General features: G+C 42.7%; 1 protein-coding gene across 3 annotated transcripts in view; it reads left to right on the forward strand.

Moving 5' to 3' along the window:
* Window positions 1-15,871, forward strand: part of LOC126190969 (3-hydroxy-3-methylglutaryl-coenzyme A reductase) — a 431,919-nt gene that overhangs the window by 196,174 nt on the left and 219,874 nt on the right. Inside the window, exon 1 of one of the 3 annotated variants that reach the window (XM_049931635.1) lies at window positions 3,240-3,358. The exons of the other annotated variants lie outside the window; for them this stretch is intronic. The gene's annotated coding sequence lies outside the window, so the exon portion shown is untranslated. Of the gene's footprint in view, window positions 1-3,239; window positions 3,359-15,871 lie in introns of those variants that run through there. 3 annotated transcript variants of the gene reach the window in all.

Here is a 15,871-nt window from a genome sequence, read left to right on the forward strand (position 1 = left end):
ATAAAATCATGTACAGGTACAAGTCAGCGTTTTATTTTCCGAGTGCTGGTTCCCTATTCAAAACCCCAATAAGCGGAACTGTAATTCAAAAAAATAAAACAAAAAGCCTGAGTGTCACCGCCACTTTTAAATGAACTTCAAATAATCAAGCAAACCCAACCACTTCAGGCGTTGACTTCCGCGACCCACCAATGTTTAAAACTCAAAACACAGCACTCGATCGTCTCTTTCAGAAAGAATTAGCGTGTTCTCTTTTAAATGGTTCTTCATTTGTCGTTTATGGAAAAGGGGAAAAGCCATCAAATTCTCAATAAACTTCCAACTGTTTCTCAATAAATAATCCCCTAGTGCGGGCTTTAATCCTCGACTACAAAATAACTAAACGACTTCGCGTGAACGCGTCTCTTAACATACACCATCCAACGGAAAATCTCACAAAAATATTGAAACACGGTCCGCCTACCATAGTATTGCTGTTAAGCAGCACAACGCTCAATTAATCACAACTAGGAAAAACTAATCTCACACTTCAGTAAGTCGAAGCCTTTCCTATACCTGGCGAGTCTACACTCTACCAGAATTGGCGAAATAATCATTTTCTACACCGGCCGATTATTTTACCAAAATATCTTTCTAAACGACGTAGAACTGCTTTGAACACACTTGAGTACTATCCACATAGCAGACTAATTCACGTATCGTACGTGTGAGCCGATCTCATCACACTCTTGAGATAATCTCTCTCGAGGCTCACTGGTCGAACAATACTCGGATACTGCTCCTGAAATTCTAAAGGACAAGCCGAGAACTATTCTCTGCGATCAAACATGTCACGCTAATTCTCTCTTTAACAATAAGCGTTCATTCTTTGCTGTCGCCGGCAAACGTTCGTAGTGGCCAGGTGCTTCGTAGTTGGTATCTTTGCCGCACGCCGCGATTCAACAATCGGCTGGGCGTTGCGAGCTCGCTGACTCGACAGAATACAGCTTTTCTCGACCTCAGGTGTCACCTGTCTATAACATTTTAACACAAAAATGTAAGAAAACTACACAAATAACTCAACAAACTCTTCATTCTCCTAGCACATAAAAACGATAAGTTGAGACGATACAAACAAGTGAAGCACCTTTTTTTCGGGCTGAAGACCGTTTGGCGCATCACGATTTCCTACCTTTCGTGTTCCATTCGCGAGTGGTGCGTGGGAAAGATGGAGTTCTGTTTTCTTGCAATGGTCATTTCGCAACACGTTTGAGGCAGGAAGTCATATGTTGCCCGACCCTTCTTGGAGCGCAGGCTCTCGGAAGTTCAGCAGTAAACCCAGCCGTGATACATAACGCCACTTGTAGCTTTTGCCATTGGAGTTTGTTAACCATCTCTGGAACGCTTTATAATCTTAAATCGGATGGATTATTTTTTGTTATTGTTGTTGTTGTCCTCAGTTCGAATACTGGTTTGATACATATGTAAATGCTACTCTATCTTGTGCAAGCCCCTTCATTTCCGAATAACTGCCGCAACTTACAACCTTCTAAATCTACTTACTGTATTCATTTCTTGGTCTCCCTCTACGATTTTTACTCCCCACACTTCCCTCCAGTATTAACTTGATGATGTGTCCTGTCAACCTATCCCTTCTCGTAGTCGGGATCTGCCACAAATTTCTTATCTCTAAAGTTCTCTTTAGTCCTTTATTATTAATTACGTGATCTAACCATCTGCTTTTCAGCATTCGTCTGTACTATCACATTCAAAATCTCTATTCTCTTCTTGTCTAAACTGTTTATTGTACATGTTTCACTTCCATATATGGCTACTCTCCAGATAAATACCTTCAGAAAAGACTTTTTACCACTTGAATCTATATTCGACGTTAAAAAACATTTACTCCACAGAAACGCTTTTCTTGCCATCTCCATTCTACATTTTATATCCTCTACATCGACCATCATTAGTTATTTTGTTGCCCAAATAGCAGAACTTATCTACCACTTTAAATGTCTCGTTTCCTAAGCTAATTCCCTCAGCATCATCTGATTTAATTCGACTACATTCTGTTAACCTTGTTTTGCTTCTGTTGATGTTCATCTTATATCCTCCTTTAAAGACACTGTCCATTCCGTTCAACTGATCTTTCAAGTCCTTTGCTGTCTGTGACACAATTACAATTTCGTTGCCAAATTCAAAGTTTTTCTTTCTTCTCCCTGGACTTCAGTTTCTATTCCAAATTTTTTCATTTGTTTCCTTTACTGCTTGCTCAGTATACAGATTGAATAACCTTGGCGATAGGCTACAGCCCTCTCTCACTCTCTTCTCAACCACTACTTCCCTTCGTGCCCCTCGACTCTTATAAATGCCGTCTGGTTTCTGTACAAATTGTAAATAGCCTTTCGCTCCCTGTATTTAACCCCTGTTACCTTCAAACTTTCAAAGAGAGAATTCTGTTCAACAAAGTCAAAAGCTTTCTCAAAATCTACAAATTCTATAAACGTAGGTTTGCTTTTCGTTAACGTATCTTATACGGTACGTCGTAGGGTCAGTATTGCCTCGCGTGTTCCTACAGTTCTCCTGAACCCAAACTGATCTTCCCCGAGGTGCGCTTCTACCAGTTTTTCCATTCGCAGTAAAGAACAGACTATCTACATACGTGAAACGCTATTCTGCAGTCTTACGAATTGTTATCCTGCCTTTAACGTAACTTTTTTGGGGCTGTTTTTTCTGCGAAAACACAAAATGTTATCTGAAAAGCATGAGCAACAATTTTAATTTTTTAAAAGTTTTCTAAAAATGTGCATTTTCAGCTGTAGGAATTTGTATTTTCCTTGGACACCATACGGGCACATTTCACTGCCATTCTTCTGTTTTGAATGCTATGTTCTCCTGTGTTTTTCATTGCAGTTACATGAGCACTCTGTGGAATTAAAAAAAGAAAAAGGACATTAACTTTGTGCCAAGAAACCAAAGTGGTAAAATGAATCTTACGTTGTGGTTCATACAGGTATTTTTCTAAGTTCGTTTTCATTGTTACTGGTCGTAATTGACACGTTCAGCCACACTGTGTTCCTTGGATAGCGTTCGAGGAATATGTAGTACTGAATGAAATTAACGCGACGCGAGAAATATCGTGCTGAACGTGCGAGATAAAGCTGAGCAGATTGGCACGTGGTGTCTGCGCCTCGCGGCGGGGGCAACAGGCGGGCGTGAACGACTCGAGCCGAAGATGCCCGAGCACAGTGTGGTCAGGATAGTAAGGCGTGCCGGCTGGCGCGTGGCCTCAGTCTGTCAAGGGACGCGTGTGTGAACGCAGCTAGGCCCCTTGGCGTCAGAAGCCAGCAGCCACGTTCTGTCGGATCGTTGCCAGGTAGGCGCACGGCTGGCGCGTGTCGGCGGGCTTCTCTAATTTTAGTGATGTCTTACATAATTTCTATTGCATGCTCTGTGCTTTTGTTGAACGGCTATAGGATTTAGCGTGTTGTATATTATAAGCCATATTGATGCCTTCTGTATAAACATTAACAAACTGACGAGCTAAATCTTAATTTTATTGACGACACACTGCTCCACACAGTGTTCATTTATTAGTTCCCTTTGTCTTGATGTGGAACAATATCGAAGTTAGTGTACCGTTAATCCCATAAACATAACCTCGATCGTTGACTGACGTCAGAAAGAAGTTCCTTCTCCCACATATAAAAAATTTTGTATAACTCTGCTTTTCATATTATGTTCATGCTACAAGTACGAACAATAGAAGAAAATGTAAAATAGTCCTGCTTTAACTTCAGACGAATATAATAATCCATCGGCGAGATAGAATGCTTCTGGCTGTTAAGAAAGAGATACCGACAACAAATCTCATGTCTATATTTCGAAATATTGTGTTTTCTCTTTATGTATACTCAGTTGATGTGGGGCTTAATAAATGTTTGTTAATAGTATCAGCAAAAGTTATGACGTGCTTATCGTCCGGCGTCCACCTGTTTCTTGTTTCCATAGAAAGGCTTTGCCTGCTACTATCATACAACTCTGCTCCAGTATAAAGCTTTTGGATGTTGGGGAGGGAGGAAAGAGAGGTCTTTCTTTACCTTTTTACGTACCCTCCTGTGTCTTTTCTTCTACATAGGTCAGATTTCCTGTCCTCTCAACGAAGAGGTTTGTAATGTTGAGGAGTACGAGCTCGAGTGGGACCAGGGTGGGAAAGCAGAGTGGCCTGTCTTATTTCAAAGCAACCATCACAGTATTTACCTCCAAAGGATTTAGGGGAAACACGAAAAACATGAATCCAGATGACTGGACGAATATTTGAAACTTGCTGCTCCAAAATGCGATACACTTTGGAGAACAAGTTAACCATAGAAAGCATTCAAATCGCGATCTGCCTTCTAGGTGAAGGTGTATCTTCGTACTTACTCATGAGAGAGATGGAGTTCATTACCTATTGGACTGTGATTTGGATTTGTATGAAAGAAAAGAGTGTATAAATTACTCAATAATGTATTTCCCTCTCTCTCTCATTGCTGGAATAATTTTTCGACCCCAGGTCTGCTGAGAGGTACTGGTTTGGACTTGAAGAAATAACTCTTGTGTGATTTGAGAGGCATCTCCATCACCTAGGGAGTACCCTCGCAGATTTTAGGATGGAGAGTAGTAGAGTTGGGAGTCTGAAGATGCAACGTTATTGTAGTGTGTGGGTTCCTTCAATTGATCTCCTAGCGAGTTGCTGTAGTTGTCTTCTCAGCGAACTGTTTGCTTAATCATGTTGTTGTGTCACTTGATGCAGTCTTCTCTCTTTTTTTGCATACTTAAGGTGCCAGATTAATTGCCAATATTTGCCAGCAGTTATGGCCAAATGCCCGGGAAGTAATTCGTATTATGCGAGATATTCTTTATCCCAGTGTACTTGTACATTATCCACTGTTCACGTAGAGATACCAAAAGCAGTCTTCAATAGGAGTGATGGATATTGCACATGAATTTAAAATGCCAAGCAAGCAGATGTAGACGAATTGTTATCCACAGATTTCTTCTTGAATAATGTTGTTCCCATTCATTATATGTTTTGATTTTGCCCATTTGTAATAATTGAGTTCATCATATCTGCTGATTCCCGGATTGGCTGGAATACTCATCAGGAGAATATTTTACTGCAATCCGATGAGCGTGGCAAATCGTTTTCATCAAAGTGACCTTCTTTGAACCATAGCAAGCAAATACTTGGCATGTTTTTCGTAGTTTTCTTCTCGCAGTAAACGATACAAATTTTCATATCATCCGTGTGGCCATTGTCTCTGTTAAGTCCAAAACACAAGAATGTGTACGAAATATTATGTCTTTCCACTTTCCTTATTGTACATGTACCGACGGCTTGGCTTAAATATGGATAACTTCGAGCGTAGTTACAAGCATAACGCTAGAAGCAGTGGATGGTATTTGAGAAGCTGTCAACAATGCTGTGCAACACATTCTTGTGTGGAATAAAAACGGTTTCGAATTTTTCCAACAGACTGTAGTCCGATTCGCGAACAATGGCGGTTCGCGCATGTCGCGACACGGATGGGGTTGTATTGTTGCGGGTTCCAAGCGACAAATACGATACGCCCATGCTTTCCGCTGAAGAGAGCATGTATCCTGCAAATTATGTATCTCGCAAGTTTATGTAGGATTTATCACTTACCACGATCATAGCGATGACTCCTCGCATGAAATGGGATAAAAATTCAGTGAAGAACTAGCTACACTCGCGTTTCACGCTCGCATTGGCTGCGGCCTTCACAGAAGACCGCTTAAAACACTACCGAAGTCTCACTGGCTGTCGGAGAATTACGTAGATGTGCATAAAAGCCTAAACTCGACCGTCATCGTTCGTGACTCCCAACTGTAGTCCAAGCGGAACCGTTTCTTTGTGGAGACGTGTAGTTCTCATCACTTAAAGCGAGATCTCACGCTGATTGGGAGGTTGGGATATCTCGAAGGGATGCTGATTTTGGCATTACAATACAGTAGAGAAGCCAGAATGTCTATGGAAGTGAATGTCTAGCATTAAATTGTAATTTGGACAAATAAAGAAAGACGACTCATTGGAAAAATATTAGGCCCAGAAAAAACTATGGAAATTAGGTGTAATGATGAAATTTATCGAAAAATAAAAACATATCAGATATAATGAGAAATAAAAGACTGAAGTTGTTGGACATTTGTATCGAATGCAGGCAGTGGGTTTACTGAAGAGATCTTCAGATATTCATAGGAAAAGAAGTTAACAAGGTGGATCAATGAAACAAAAAAGGATTTAAAAGAATATATACGAGGGTGTACTGAAAAGCAAAGACCCTTAAATTTTTCAAATAAAACAGTCGTTATTAACATTATAAGTCCGTCCTCTTCGTGTCGACAAGTTTGCAGACCTCTGCAATTGGAGGGCTCCGAATTGTAGCGTGTAACATGGCGGTGTAATGTAACTATATCGGTGCTTGAGAAACAGCGCGCTGCAATCGAGTTTCGGATTCAAAGACGTAGTCCGCACGTAGTACTCCCTCTCATTCAGCATGACAGTACCAGACCATCTTCAACAACACGACGCCTTGAGTTCACTGTCATCGGTCATCCTCTAAACGGACCTGATTTCGCCTCATCCGATATCCATCGGCTTTCAGACCTTAAAGAACACGTTCAAACCGGTTCAAACAGGGGTGAGGTTCCACAACACAGTTAGACATTCAACAGTGACGGTATTGGGAGAAATGTGTTCGCCGCCAAGATGACTATGCTGAGAAAAAAATACGTGAACAATAAAGATGCAGAATGTTAATAACATTTTTTTTAATTTAAAAAGCTCTTAAGGGTTTTCACATAAAATATTGGGAGGCATTATTGTTCAGCACGCCGTCGTAAAATCTGAAGAAACAACCGACAGAAGTGTTTAGGGGGGGGGGTATTGCATATGCACGGATTCCAAGGTAGAAGAGTGAAAAAAAAACACTGGTATGATGTGATCAGAAGGCAGAAAAAAAAAAGGTAACAGACGGATGGGTACTGGAAGAAAAGAACAGCGTATAAGGAACTGAAACTGACACACGGTCTTTAGTTGACCTATCCAAGAAGGAAATAATATTAATAATTGTTACTATTATAATTTATTATTATTATTATAAAGAGCGTACACCTCTCTTGACATCGCACTTATCCGGTAATCCTGTAAGTTGTCCACAGGACTACTTGCAAAATCTGTACATCTCAAAAAAAAGTTGCAGTTTTTCCGTAGACACTTGTAGGCGTCGACAGTTGAAGTGCGTCACAGTTGACATCAGCGTAACAAGCAAGTACATGTGAATTGAATAGCCCAGACAAGCTTGACAGCGTGGGAAACACCCCAGCGCGCCTGAACTTTCTTTTTACACGAATCTGTTGGGTACTTTCCCTGATTTATTTATCCAGCAAAATTTTGTATTTAAGTTATAAGATGTTTATGCAAGAGGTTCGAAACGTTTAGAAAAAGAACATGGCTGTTTTTTCTCTCCTCTCCGGTGACGAGATGAAAGGAGCTTAATGTTTGTTGGGAGTCTGGATCGATTCAAAAGCAGGATGTGCGAAAGAGCGAAGTAAGGCTCGTAGAACTTTTGCTTACCAAAAGTGAGGGGAGCTCTTGTGTCGTATTAGGAAAATATATTCCACTCATTCCGACTTTAGTTAAACTGAGTTGGTTGGTACTCAAAAGCGGATACTCGGTTCTGTTTCTGTAAAATTATTGTTCGTGCAAATCAAATTTCAGTTCATGAGTGTTACATGACTCCATTATAATTGTATTTTTACATATTTTTTCTCTTCTCAAACGGACAGGTTGAACGCCTGCTTTCCAATCATACCACAGAAGCCTTGGAGTGGGGAATATTTAAGAGAATCTTGCTAGTCCAACATTTACATCATTATCAAGAGACACGTCAGTATCCTAATATAGGATCGAGGTCCACGATTTTAAATGCCTTTTTCGTGAAAATATAAGACTTGAAGAATGGTAAATATTTCTGTACAATATCCCGTCGTCACAGTCTTGAAAGATTACAGACGCTGCTCTGCACCAAGTCCGCGTATATTATTTTCAGTGTATTTCTTTATCTTCCAGTCAAGAAAACAAACAACAGAGTGCCTACAGACAATATTGTGAAAGAAATTTAGCTGATTAAAACTGTGCACAATTCCGCGTGACCAAGCAAGATATTTGTAATGGCCAGGTCTGAATCCATAGCACACTGGACTCGCGTTTGAGAGGACAACGGTTCAAATCCGCCTCCGACCATCCAGCTTTAGGTTTTCCGTGATTTCCCTAAATCGCTCCAGGCAAATCCTGAGATGATGGCTTTGAAACAGCGCGACCGATAATCTTCCCCATCCTTCATACAATTCGAGCACGTGCTTCGTCTCTAGTGACCTCGATCCCAACGGGATATTAAACACTATTCTTCCTTCGTTCGTTCCTGCCATCCTTCCCTCCTTCCTTCCTTGTCCGAATCCTGTTGCGTCACATAAGTTTAATCTGCGACAGGTTGTCCGGCTTGTGATCAGTCTCTGATGATCACGTCGTCGACGGGAAGTTCAGCCCTGAACTTCCTTCCTTCCTTCTTCCTTTGCAACAGGCATTACCAGTCAAAGAACGGTTCTTTGCCGAATGAGACTTCATTCGAAAGGCCGCAGATAGATAGTCATTATGCACCCTAACCGTTTTTTCTTGCCTCTCAAAGAGGCACGAGAGCAGTAGAAAACCCAACTTAAGCCATGAGACTAACTGTAATTACGTCTGTTTAGATAGCTGAAAAAGTCACTCAGCGTTTATCGCTGGACTCTGTTGATTAACGCAAGACTCTGTTGATTCAGCATTCCTAGTTTTCTTTTCTCAGTTGAGAGTTCGACAGAAATCAAGATTAGGAGAGTCGAAGCAACCAGTCATGAAGTGCTGAATAAAATATATCAACATTCGCTTCAAGTGAAATGATTTGGTGGTACTGCGAAAATCCATAACACATCTCTTCTGAAGGGTGTTTAACACACCGGCGTTAAATACCGCTATCCATTCATGTTTCATGCCAGATTCGGCTGACTGTCCTGATCCTTGGCTGGTACGGACAGTGGGGTTTCGTCTGTTTTGCTGGAAGAACAGAGAACGAGTCTCCGATTCGGAAATCAATGATAACATACATCTGTTTGTTGCTTTTTGAACCCTGGATTTAATTAAAAAACCAATTTCGTGGTTAGTCATTTTTTGTTGCTCTTCCAGAGCATGTTATCAATTAGTATTTTTGTGTGTAAAACGCACACGTGCTCCTGCACACACACACACACACACACACACACACACACACACACACACACACACACACATTGTACATATTGCGAATATGAGTATACGTGTATACCTATTGCGAATGTGGATGACAGGCAGTAATCGCGAGGCTCAAAAGTCCTAGGTCTTGGATTGGCACCGAGCAAAGTCACTCTATGAGAGATGAGTATGAATGTAAGGGTACTTTCCACACTTTGGTGACAGGTCGTAATGTAAATGCTGACTGAGAGTACCTTATTCTTTAGACTTTATCGCAACGGAGTGAATTGAGGTCCAAATACCCGCTTGCACATCCATATTTAGGCTTTCCGTGGTTTACATTACTCGATTAATATTAGTGTAGTTCGTTTATAAAGGACATGACTGAAGTCCTCCTTCATTCCTGCCCAAGCTGAGCTTGTGATCTGTCCCTAATGACGTAGTCGTTGACGGAACGATGAACTTTAATCTTCCATTTTGTAGTTAGAGATTTCACAGCTGCACGTTGTTTTTGTTGTATTTGTTTATCTTTCCTTCTTCGCTACTTGTTTCGGGGTCGCAGCTGCATTCTCAGCAATCGCTCCTGTCATCAGGCATGCTGTCCGGCTGTGATCCGTCATTACCACTCTAATCCCGCCATAGAAATGGGATTATCGTGATTTTTTGTTAGTAACTGCGATTTTTTTCTTTTCTCAGTGCTTTGTGTATATGAAAAGAACCCAGTGTGCGTCTCGGTTCAAACTCCAGGTGAAACTGTAGGTTCCTTATGATTGGATAAGTAAGATAGTTCAGTAGTTGGAGGAAAGACAAAGGTATGCCACTTCCATCAGGACTATGTCACTAGTAAAGCTCTGCAGTTTTCAAACCGATCTTCAGGTAGAAGAGCGCTACAGTCTGGAACCGCGTGACCGCTACGGTCGCAGGTTCGAATCCTGCCTCGGGCATGGATGTGTGTGATGTCCTTAGGTTAGTTAGGTTTAAGTAGTTCTAAGTTCTAGGGGACTGATGACCTTAGAAGTTAAGTCCCATAGTGCTCAGAGCCATTTGAACCATCAGGTAGAAGACTACTTGACTTTAGCAGGTATATGATGTACAAGTATGACGACCAATTGTTGTTACTCATAGGACGTCTCAGAGGCATGTTTGCATATGGGAAGCAGCTGTGCCGTAGCCTTTCCTTTCAAGATGGGCCATTTGGACGGGACCGAGTTTTCAGGACGCCAGATTTCGGAGAAAGACAAGGGGACGCGCCGGCAGAGCACCTTGAGTCACCGTGCGCACGTGACCAGACGGCGATCCCGGCCTCAAGGTGTGCCAGAGGCAGATGCGAGATGGATGCGCTGCTGCGGGAACTTTTCCGAATGATCATCTCTGCCTTGTTTCTGTGTGCCCCGGTTTGAGGCGCAAGTACAACAGGGCGGTTAACAATTGGTGTATCCATTCTAGGGTAACCGGTGTCCTGGACAGACTTAAACTTTGCGCCCCAATCCCATTGCCAATATCACCCCCTTTTTGTTTTGTTTGGTTTTGTTTAATCTTTATCGTTGCTTAACCCTATTATTCATTATTGAAATGAACACGAGTTTACAGTGACATAAGAGATACGCCTTTCGACATTGTTGTTGTGGTCTTCAGTATGTAGACTGGTTTGATTGAGCTCTTCACAGTAGTCTGTGTCGTGCAAGCCTCTTCACCTCTGCTTAACTGCTGCAAACTACATCAATTTGAAACTCACTGCAGTATTCGTGCCGTGGTCTCGCTCTACAGTTCTTGCCTCCTTACAGTTTCCGCCAGTAACAAGTTGACGATTCCTCGATGTCTCAGGGTATGTCGGATCTACCGGTGTATTCTTTTGGTCAAGTTGTGTCATAAGTTTCTTTTTTCATCAGATTCAGCACCTCCTCTCTAGTTTCCCGATCTGATCGTCTAATATTCAGCGTTCTCCTACAAGACCACATTTCAAAAGCTATTCTCTTGTTGTCTGCCGGCCGGAGTGGCCGAGCGGTTCTAGGCGCTACAGTCTGGAACCGCGCGACCGCTACGGTCGCATATTCGAATCGTGCCGTGGGCATGGATGTGTGTGATGTCCTTAGGTTAGTTAGGTTTACGTAGTTCTAAGTTCAAGGGGACTGATGACCGCAGAATTTAAGTCCCATAGTGCTCAGAGCCATTTGAACCATGTTGTTGTCTGAACTGTTTATGGCCCACAGTTCACTTCCGTCCAAGGTTATACTCAAGAGAAATACCTTCAGAAAGGGCATCCCAATATTTAAATTTATATTCGGAGTTAACGAATTCCTCTTTTTCAGAAACGAGTTTCTTTCTTAAATCTACTTATATGAGTGGTGTATGTCCTGTCGGACATGCCTGAAAAAAAGAGGGGAATGGATCTTCGACGTTTGTTCAGTGCGAAAGCGCAAATATCGTCTGGACTGCTACGGCAATTAGAATATGCGAGTAGTGAGTTTAATGGACTAGGGACGCTGCATTTCAGCGTACGAGAAGTTGGAAATATGAGTCGGTCAGGTTCAGATGGTTCAAATGGCTCTGAGCGTTATGGGACATAACTTCTAAGGTCATCGGTCCCCTAGAACTTAGAACTACTTAAACCTAACTAACTTAAGGACATCACACACATCCATGCCCGAGGCAGGATTCGAACCTGCGACCGTATCGGACGCGCGGTTCCAGACTGTAGCGCCTAGAACCGCTCGGCCACTCCGACCGGCAGTCGGTCAGGGACCGTGTCGGGATGGCCGAAGCGGTTAAGGCAACTGCTCATGAGAAGCTGTAAATCCGGTTTCGACATAAATTTTCAACTATTGTCATTGCATTATCACGATGCCCTGTGCGACTAGCTGTCACGATCTGCCACACATCCTCTCCCTTTCCTTCCCTTCGTACATTTAATGTTTACACGTATCCTGCTGTTACCACTCTGCCTTTTCATAACCTCTGTTCTTCGGTCATCATGAGCTGTTTTGCTGTCCACATAAAAGTCTTCTAAGATCAGACGTACTTTCAATATTTCGATTTTTTGTGTGTGGTACAATACATGGAAAACCACACGAACAGTAATAGGTTGTTTGCAGTAACAACGCGATTCCTTTTTCATTGTTTCGTTGGCGATCAGTGCAAAACCCTGATAAACAAAAGAACAAAGGCAAAATATACCTTTTACGCTTTTGTTTCGTTGGCTCACTTGGGATAGCAGCTGAAAACAAGAAGCAAGGAACTGGGCAGTCGCGCGGCTCTTACTGGTCGACTACTGTTGCCACAGTCGCCGAATTGGAGTCGCACCTTTATCGAGGTGGTCAGTAAGCTCCTGTGGTCAACGATACAGGATCGACGTTGTGCATCACGGAGGGGTGTGCTGCTGAAATTGTGGTAGCGAATGTTCCAAGACGAATCAGGCTGCGTGTTACTCCCTCCACATGCATCTCATGGAAAGGTGACGTCGAGATAAAATCACAGAAATTAAAGCTCCTACGAAGCTTTACCCACACACCATACGTGAATGGAACAGAGAAGGGAGAAAAGCGTAGCGTCACCAGAAGCACCAACCTCCACACACCGTAAAGAGGCTTGCGGAGTATAGACTTAGATGAAGAAGGCAATGACGGAATCGGACAAAAGCTGAAAATCCCCACCTGCGAACTGCTGCGCCGCCTCGCTCATTAGTAATCTCAGAGTTCAATAATCCGTTGATACCGGTGTCATTGCGGTCATAGCATTAACTGAGACTGAGCAAACGAACGAGACATTCTTGATGTAATCATCAAGCCATTCGCCTGAAGCGAGTGCTGGAAAACACAGCCTAAATGTTGCTTGGAATTCTGTACGTCAAAATGGCACTTACCGTCTCAGAACGTTTTGAGACAGTAATCAGAGACTTTATTTTCTCTCATTGTAGAGACATATATATGAAGGGCTTATTTCAGTAGTGATGCAAGTTCATTTTTGTTCATTTTGAGATACAGGGTCCTAAAGTTAAATGAGCGCTGAAAAATCTGCAGTTGAGATACCAGAAATATTCAAGGGTATCGCTTCTTGCTACAGATGAACCTTTCTTTCTGTTTGTTTGGATCATTAATTTCATAAGCACTTGTACCACTGTTGAAATAATTCCTTCATATATCGTGGCTATATATCTTGCCCCCATACGTAAACACAGTATGAAAAGGCCTCCATATTTAAAGAAATTCCCATCCGACTCACTATTGGACTATGCATTCAGTGATTCTTGACGTAAGCAAATTTTTGCCGGACATTGGCAGCCTGTTCATTTCTTGATGGGTTATTCTCGTTGCGGAACCTCGTGCCTTCAAAAAAAGCGTTCTGTTGCAGAAGAGTCGTTCAGAGCTTTACCATTTCTATCATTCGAATGCAGCTCTGATGCTTCTCAGGTACTGTCACATACAGAACGTAGATATCAACATCTACATCTACATCCATACTCCGCAAGCCACCTGACGGTGTGTGGCGGAGGGTATGTCTATAGGTATTACGCTCTGCGACATCCTTCACTTTGCCAGATCAGGAACTCCAACAATATTGAAGCAGTTCTCCCGTGGCTGAAGACAGCGGTATGGAGACAGCATACCGGACGGCTACCCGCTTGTGATTGGGCTTGACCCGACTTTCCGGGAAAGCGCCATTGTTCTCCAGGTAGCGGCTTGGGTGTTTGCCCCATGACCATTCCCTAGTAAGGAATGCTGACGAAAACAGGACCCACCGGGCTGCTTTCCTTTTAATTCCAAAGAGACTACAACGGGCCACTGCAGTCTCTAGTTTCGAAGTTCGTTCTGATGCCAAAAAACATATGTAAACATTTTTGGAAAAGTCTGACATAAAAAAAGAGCTTTGATTAGACGTAAGAGGAAAAGCAGAGTCCATAAACAAATAATATATACGTCAGGAGGTAAGAGGAACTGAAGAAGGAAGCGCAGACTCTGAAGAAAACACTTGTGTACTGCGTTTCTGCTCTTGCATTTCTCCGAAGAGGGGAGGAAGATGTGACCTTAGGACTAACAAACACGGCCATAGATGCTATATCCACTTTCATACTCCGTAAACCATTGTACCTCTGTACTAGAGCATGGCGGAGAATCCTCGGCAAAGGTATTAGTTTTCTTTCTTGTTCCATTGACCTAGATGCCAAATGAAAATGTGCCTGTTCGGAGTCCCAGTCTGTCGTAATTCACCGAGATTATTCGTTCATAGTTTAATATCAAGCTTAAAGGATCTTCGAGCCACTTTGAATTGCAGCGAGTTAAAGTCCTCGTTCCTGCCTCGTAACAAGGGACTGGGGTCAAGTGCCAGAAATAGTGAGACTCCTCTGTCGGAAATTCGTAGTTAGAGCAGCGTTTGATAATACGATGAATTTTAATTTACTTACACTTCTGAAATGTCTTGGAAACCAGCAGTAGTACGTAAGACACGCAGGGTGACAATTATTGAACTATGTGAAAAAAACGTAATTTAGTTACCAGATATTCGGATTTAGGTTATGACCTGTTCGATATGCCTGTCATCATTGGCGATGATGTGGCGCAGACGAATAGACAAATTCTGCATGGCCCGCTGAAGTGTCGGAACATCGATGCTGTCGATGAGCTCCTTAATGGCTGTTTCCAGCTCAGCAATGGTTTGGGGCTATTGCTGTACGCCTTGTCTTTAATACAGCCCCACAAAAATAAATCGCATGTGTTCAGATACGGAGAATATGGGGGCCAATCGAGGCCCTTGCCAGTAGCCGTTTGTCCCAGAGCCAGAATACGGTCCCCAAAGCGCTCCTCCAGGACATCAAACACTCTCCTGATCCGTCTTGCATTAAACACATCTTGTCGAAATCGGAGTCCCTTTGGATAATGGGGATGAAATCATCTTTCAAAACCTTCACAGTCCCATCAAGGAATATCACATCGATTATTCCGTGATTGGACATTGCGCACCACACAGTCGCCCTCTGAGAATGAAGCGACTTCTCGATCGCGACGTGCGGATTCTCAGTCCCCCAAATGGTCCAATTTTGCTTAGTGATGAACTTGTCCAAATGAAGTCCGCAGCTCGTGGTCGTGCGGTAGCGTTCTCGCTTCCCACGCCCGGGTTCCCGGGTTCGATTCCCGGCGGGGTCAGGGATTTTCTCTGCCTCGTGATGACTGGGTGTTGTGTGATGTCCTTAGGTTAGTTAGGTTTAAGTAGTTCTAAGTTCTAGGGGACTAATGACCTAAGCAGTTTAGTCCCATAGTGCTCAGAGCCATTTGAACCATTTTTTACACAGCTGGTATTGGGTCACGAAAAAAGAACTAAATTTGTTGTGTATAGTTTGATAACAGTTTGACGGATATGCGTGATGAGAAAAGACGTACGCCATAGACGACGTAGTGTGCCATATGGAAGGTGTGACTCTGAATAATCGACGCACCCATCTTAGCGATGTTTGTAACAAACTTGTCGCTTCCAGGGGAATTGTAGACTCCATCTTTCATGAGCGACTTGACTACCGAAAAACCTTTCCAAGCTGGATTCCGAAGCAACTTGCGGTGTGTCATTCAACCT

The sequence above is a fragment of the Schistocerca cancellata genome, chromosome 6, assembly GCF_023864275.1.
Source record: "Schistocerca cancellata isolate TAMUIC-IGC-003103 chromosome 6, iqSchCanc2.1, whole genome shotgun sequence".
NCBI lineage: Eukaryota > Metazoa > Arthropoda > Insecta > Orthoptera > Acrididae > Schistocerca > Schistocerca cancellata.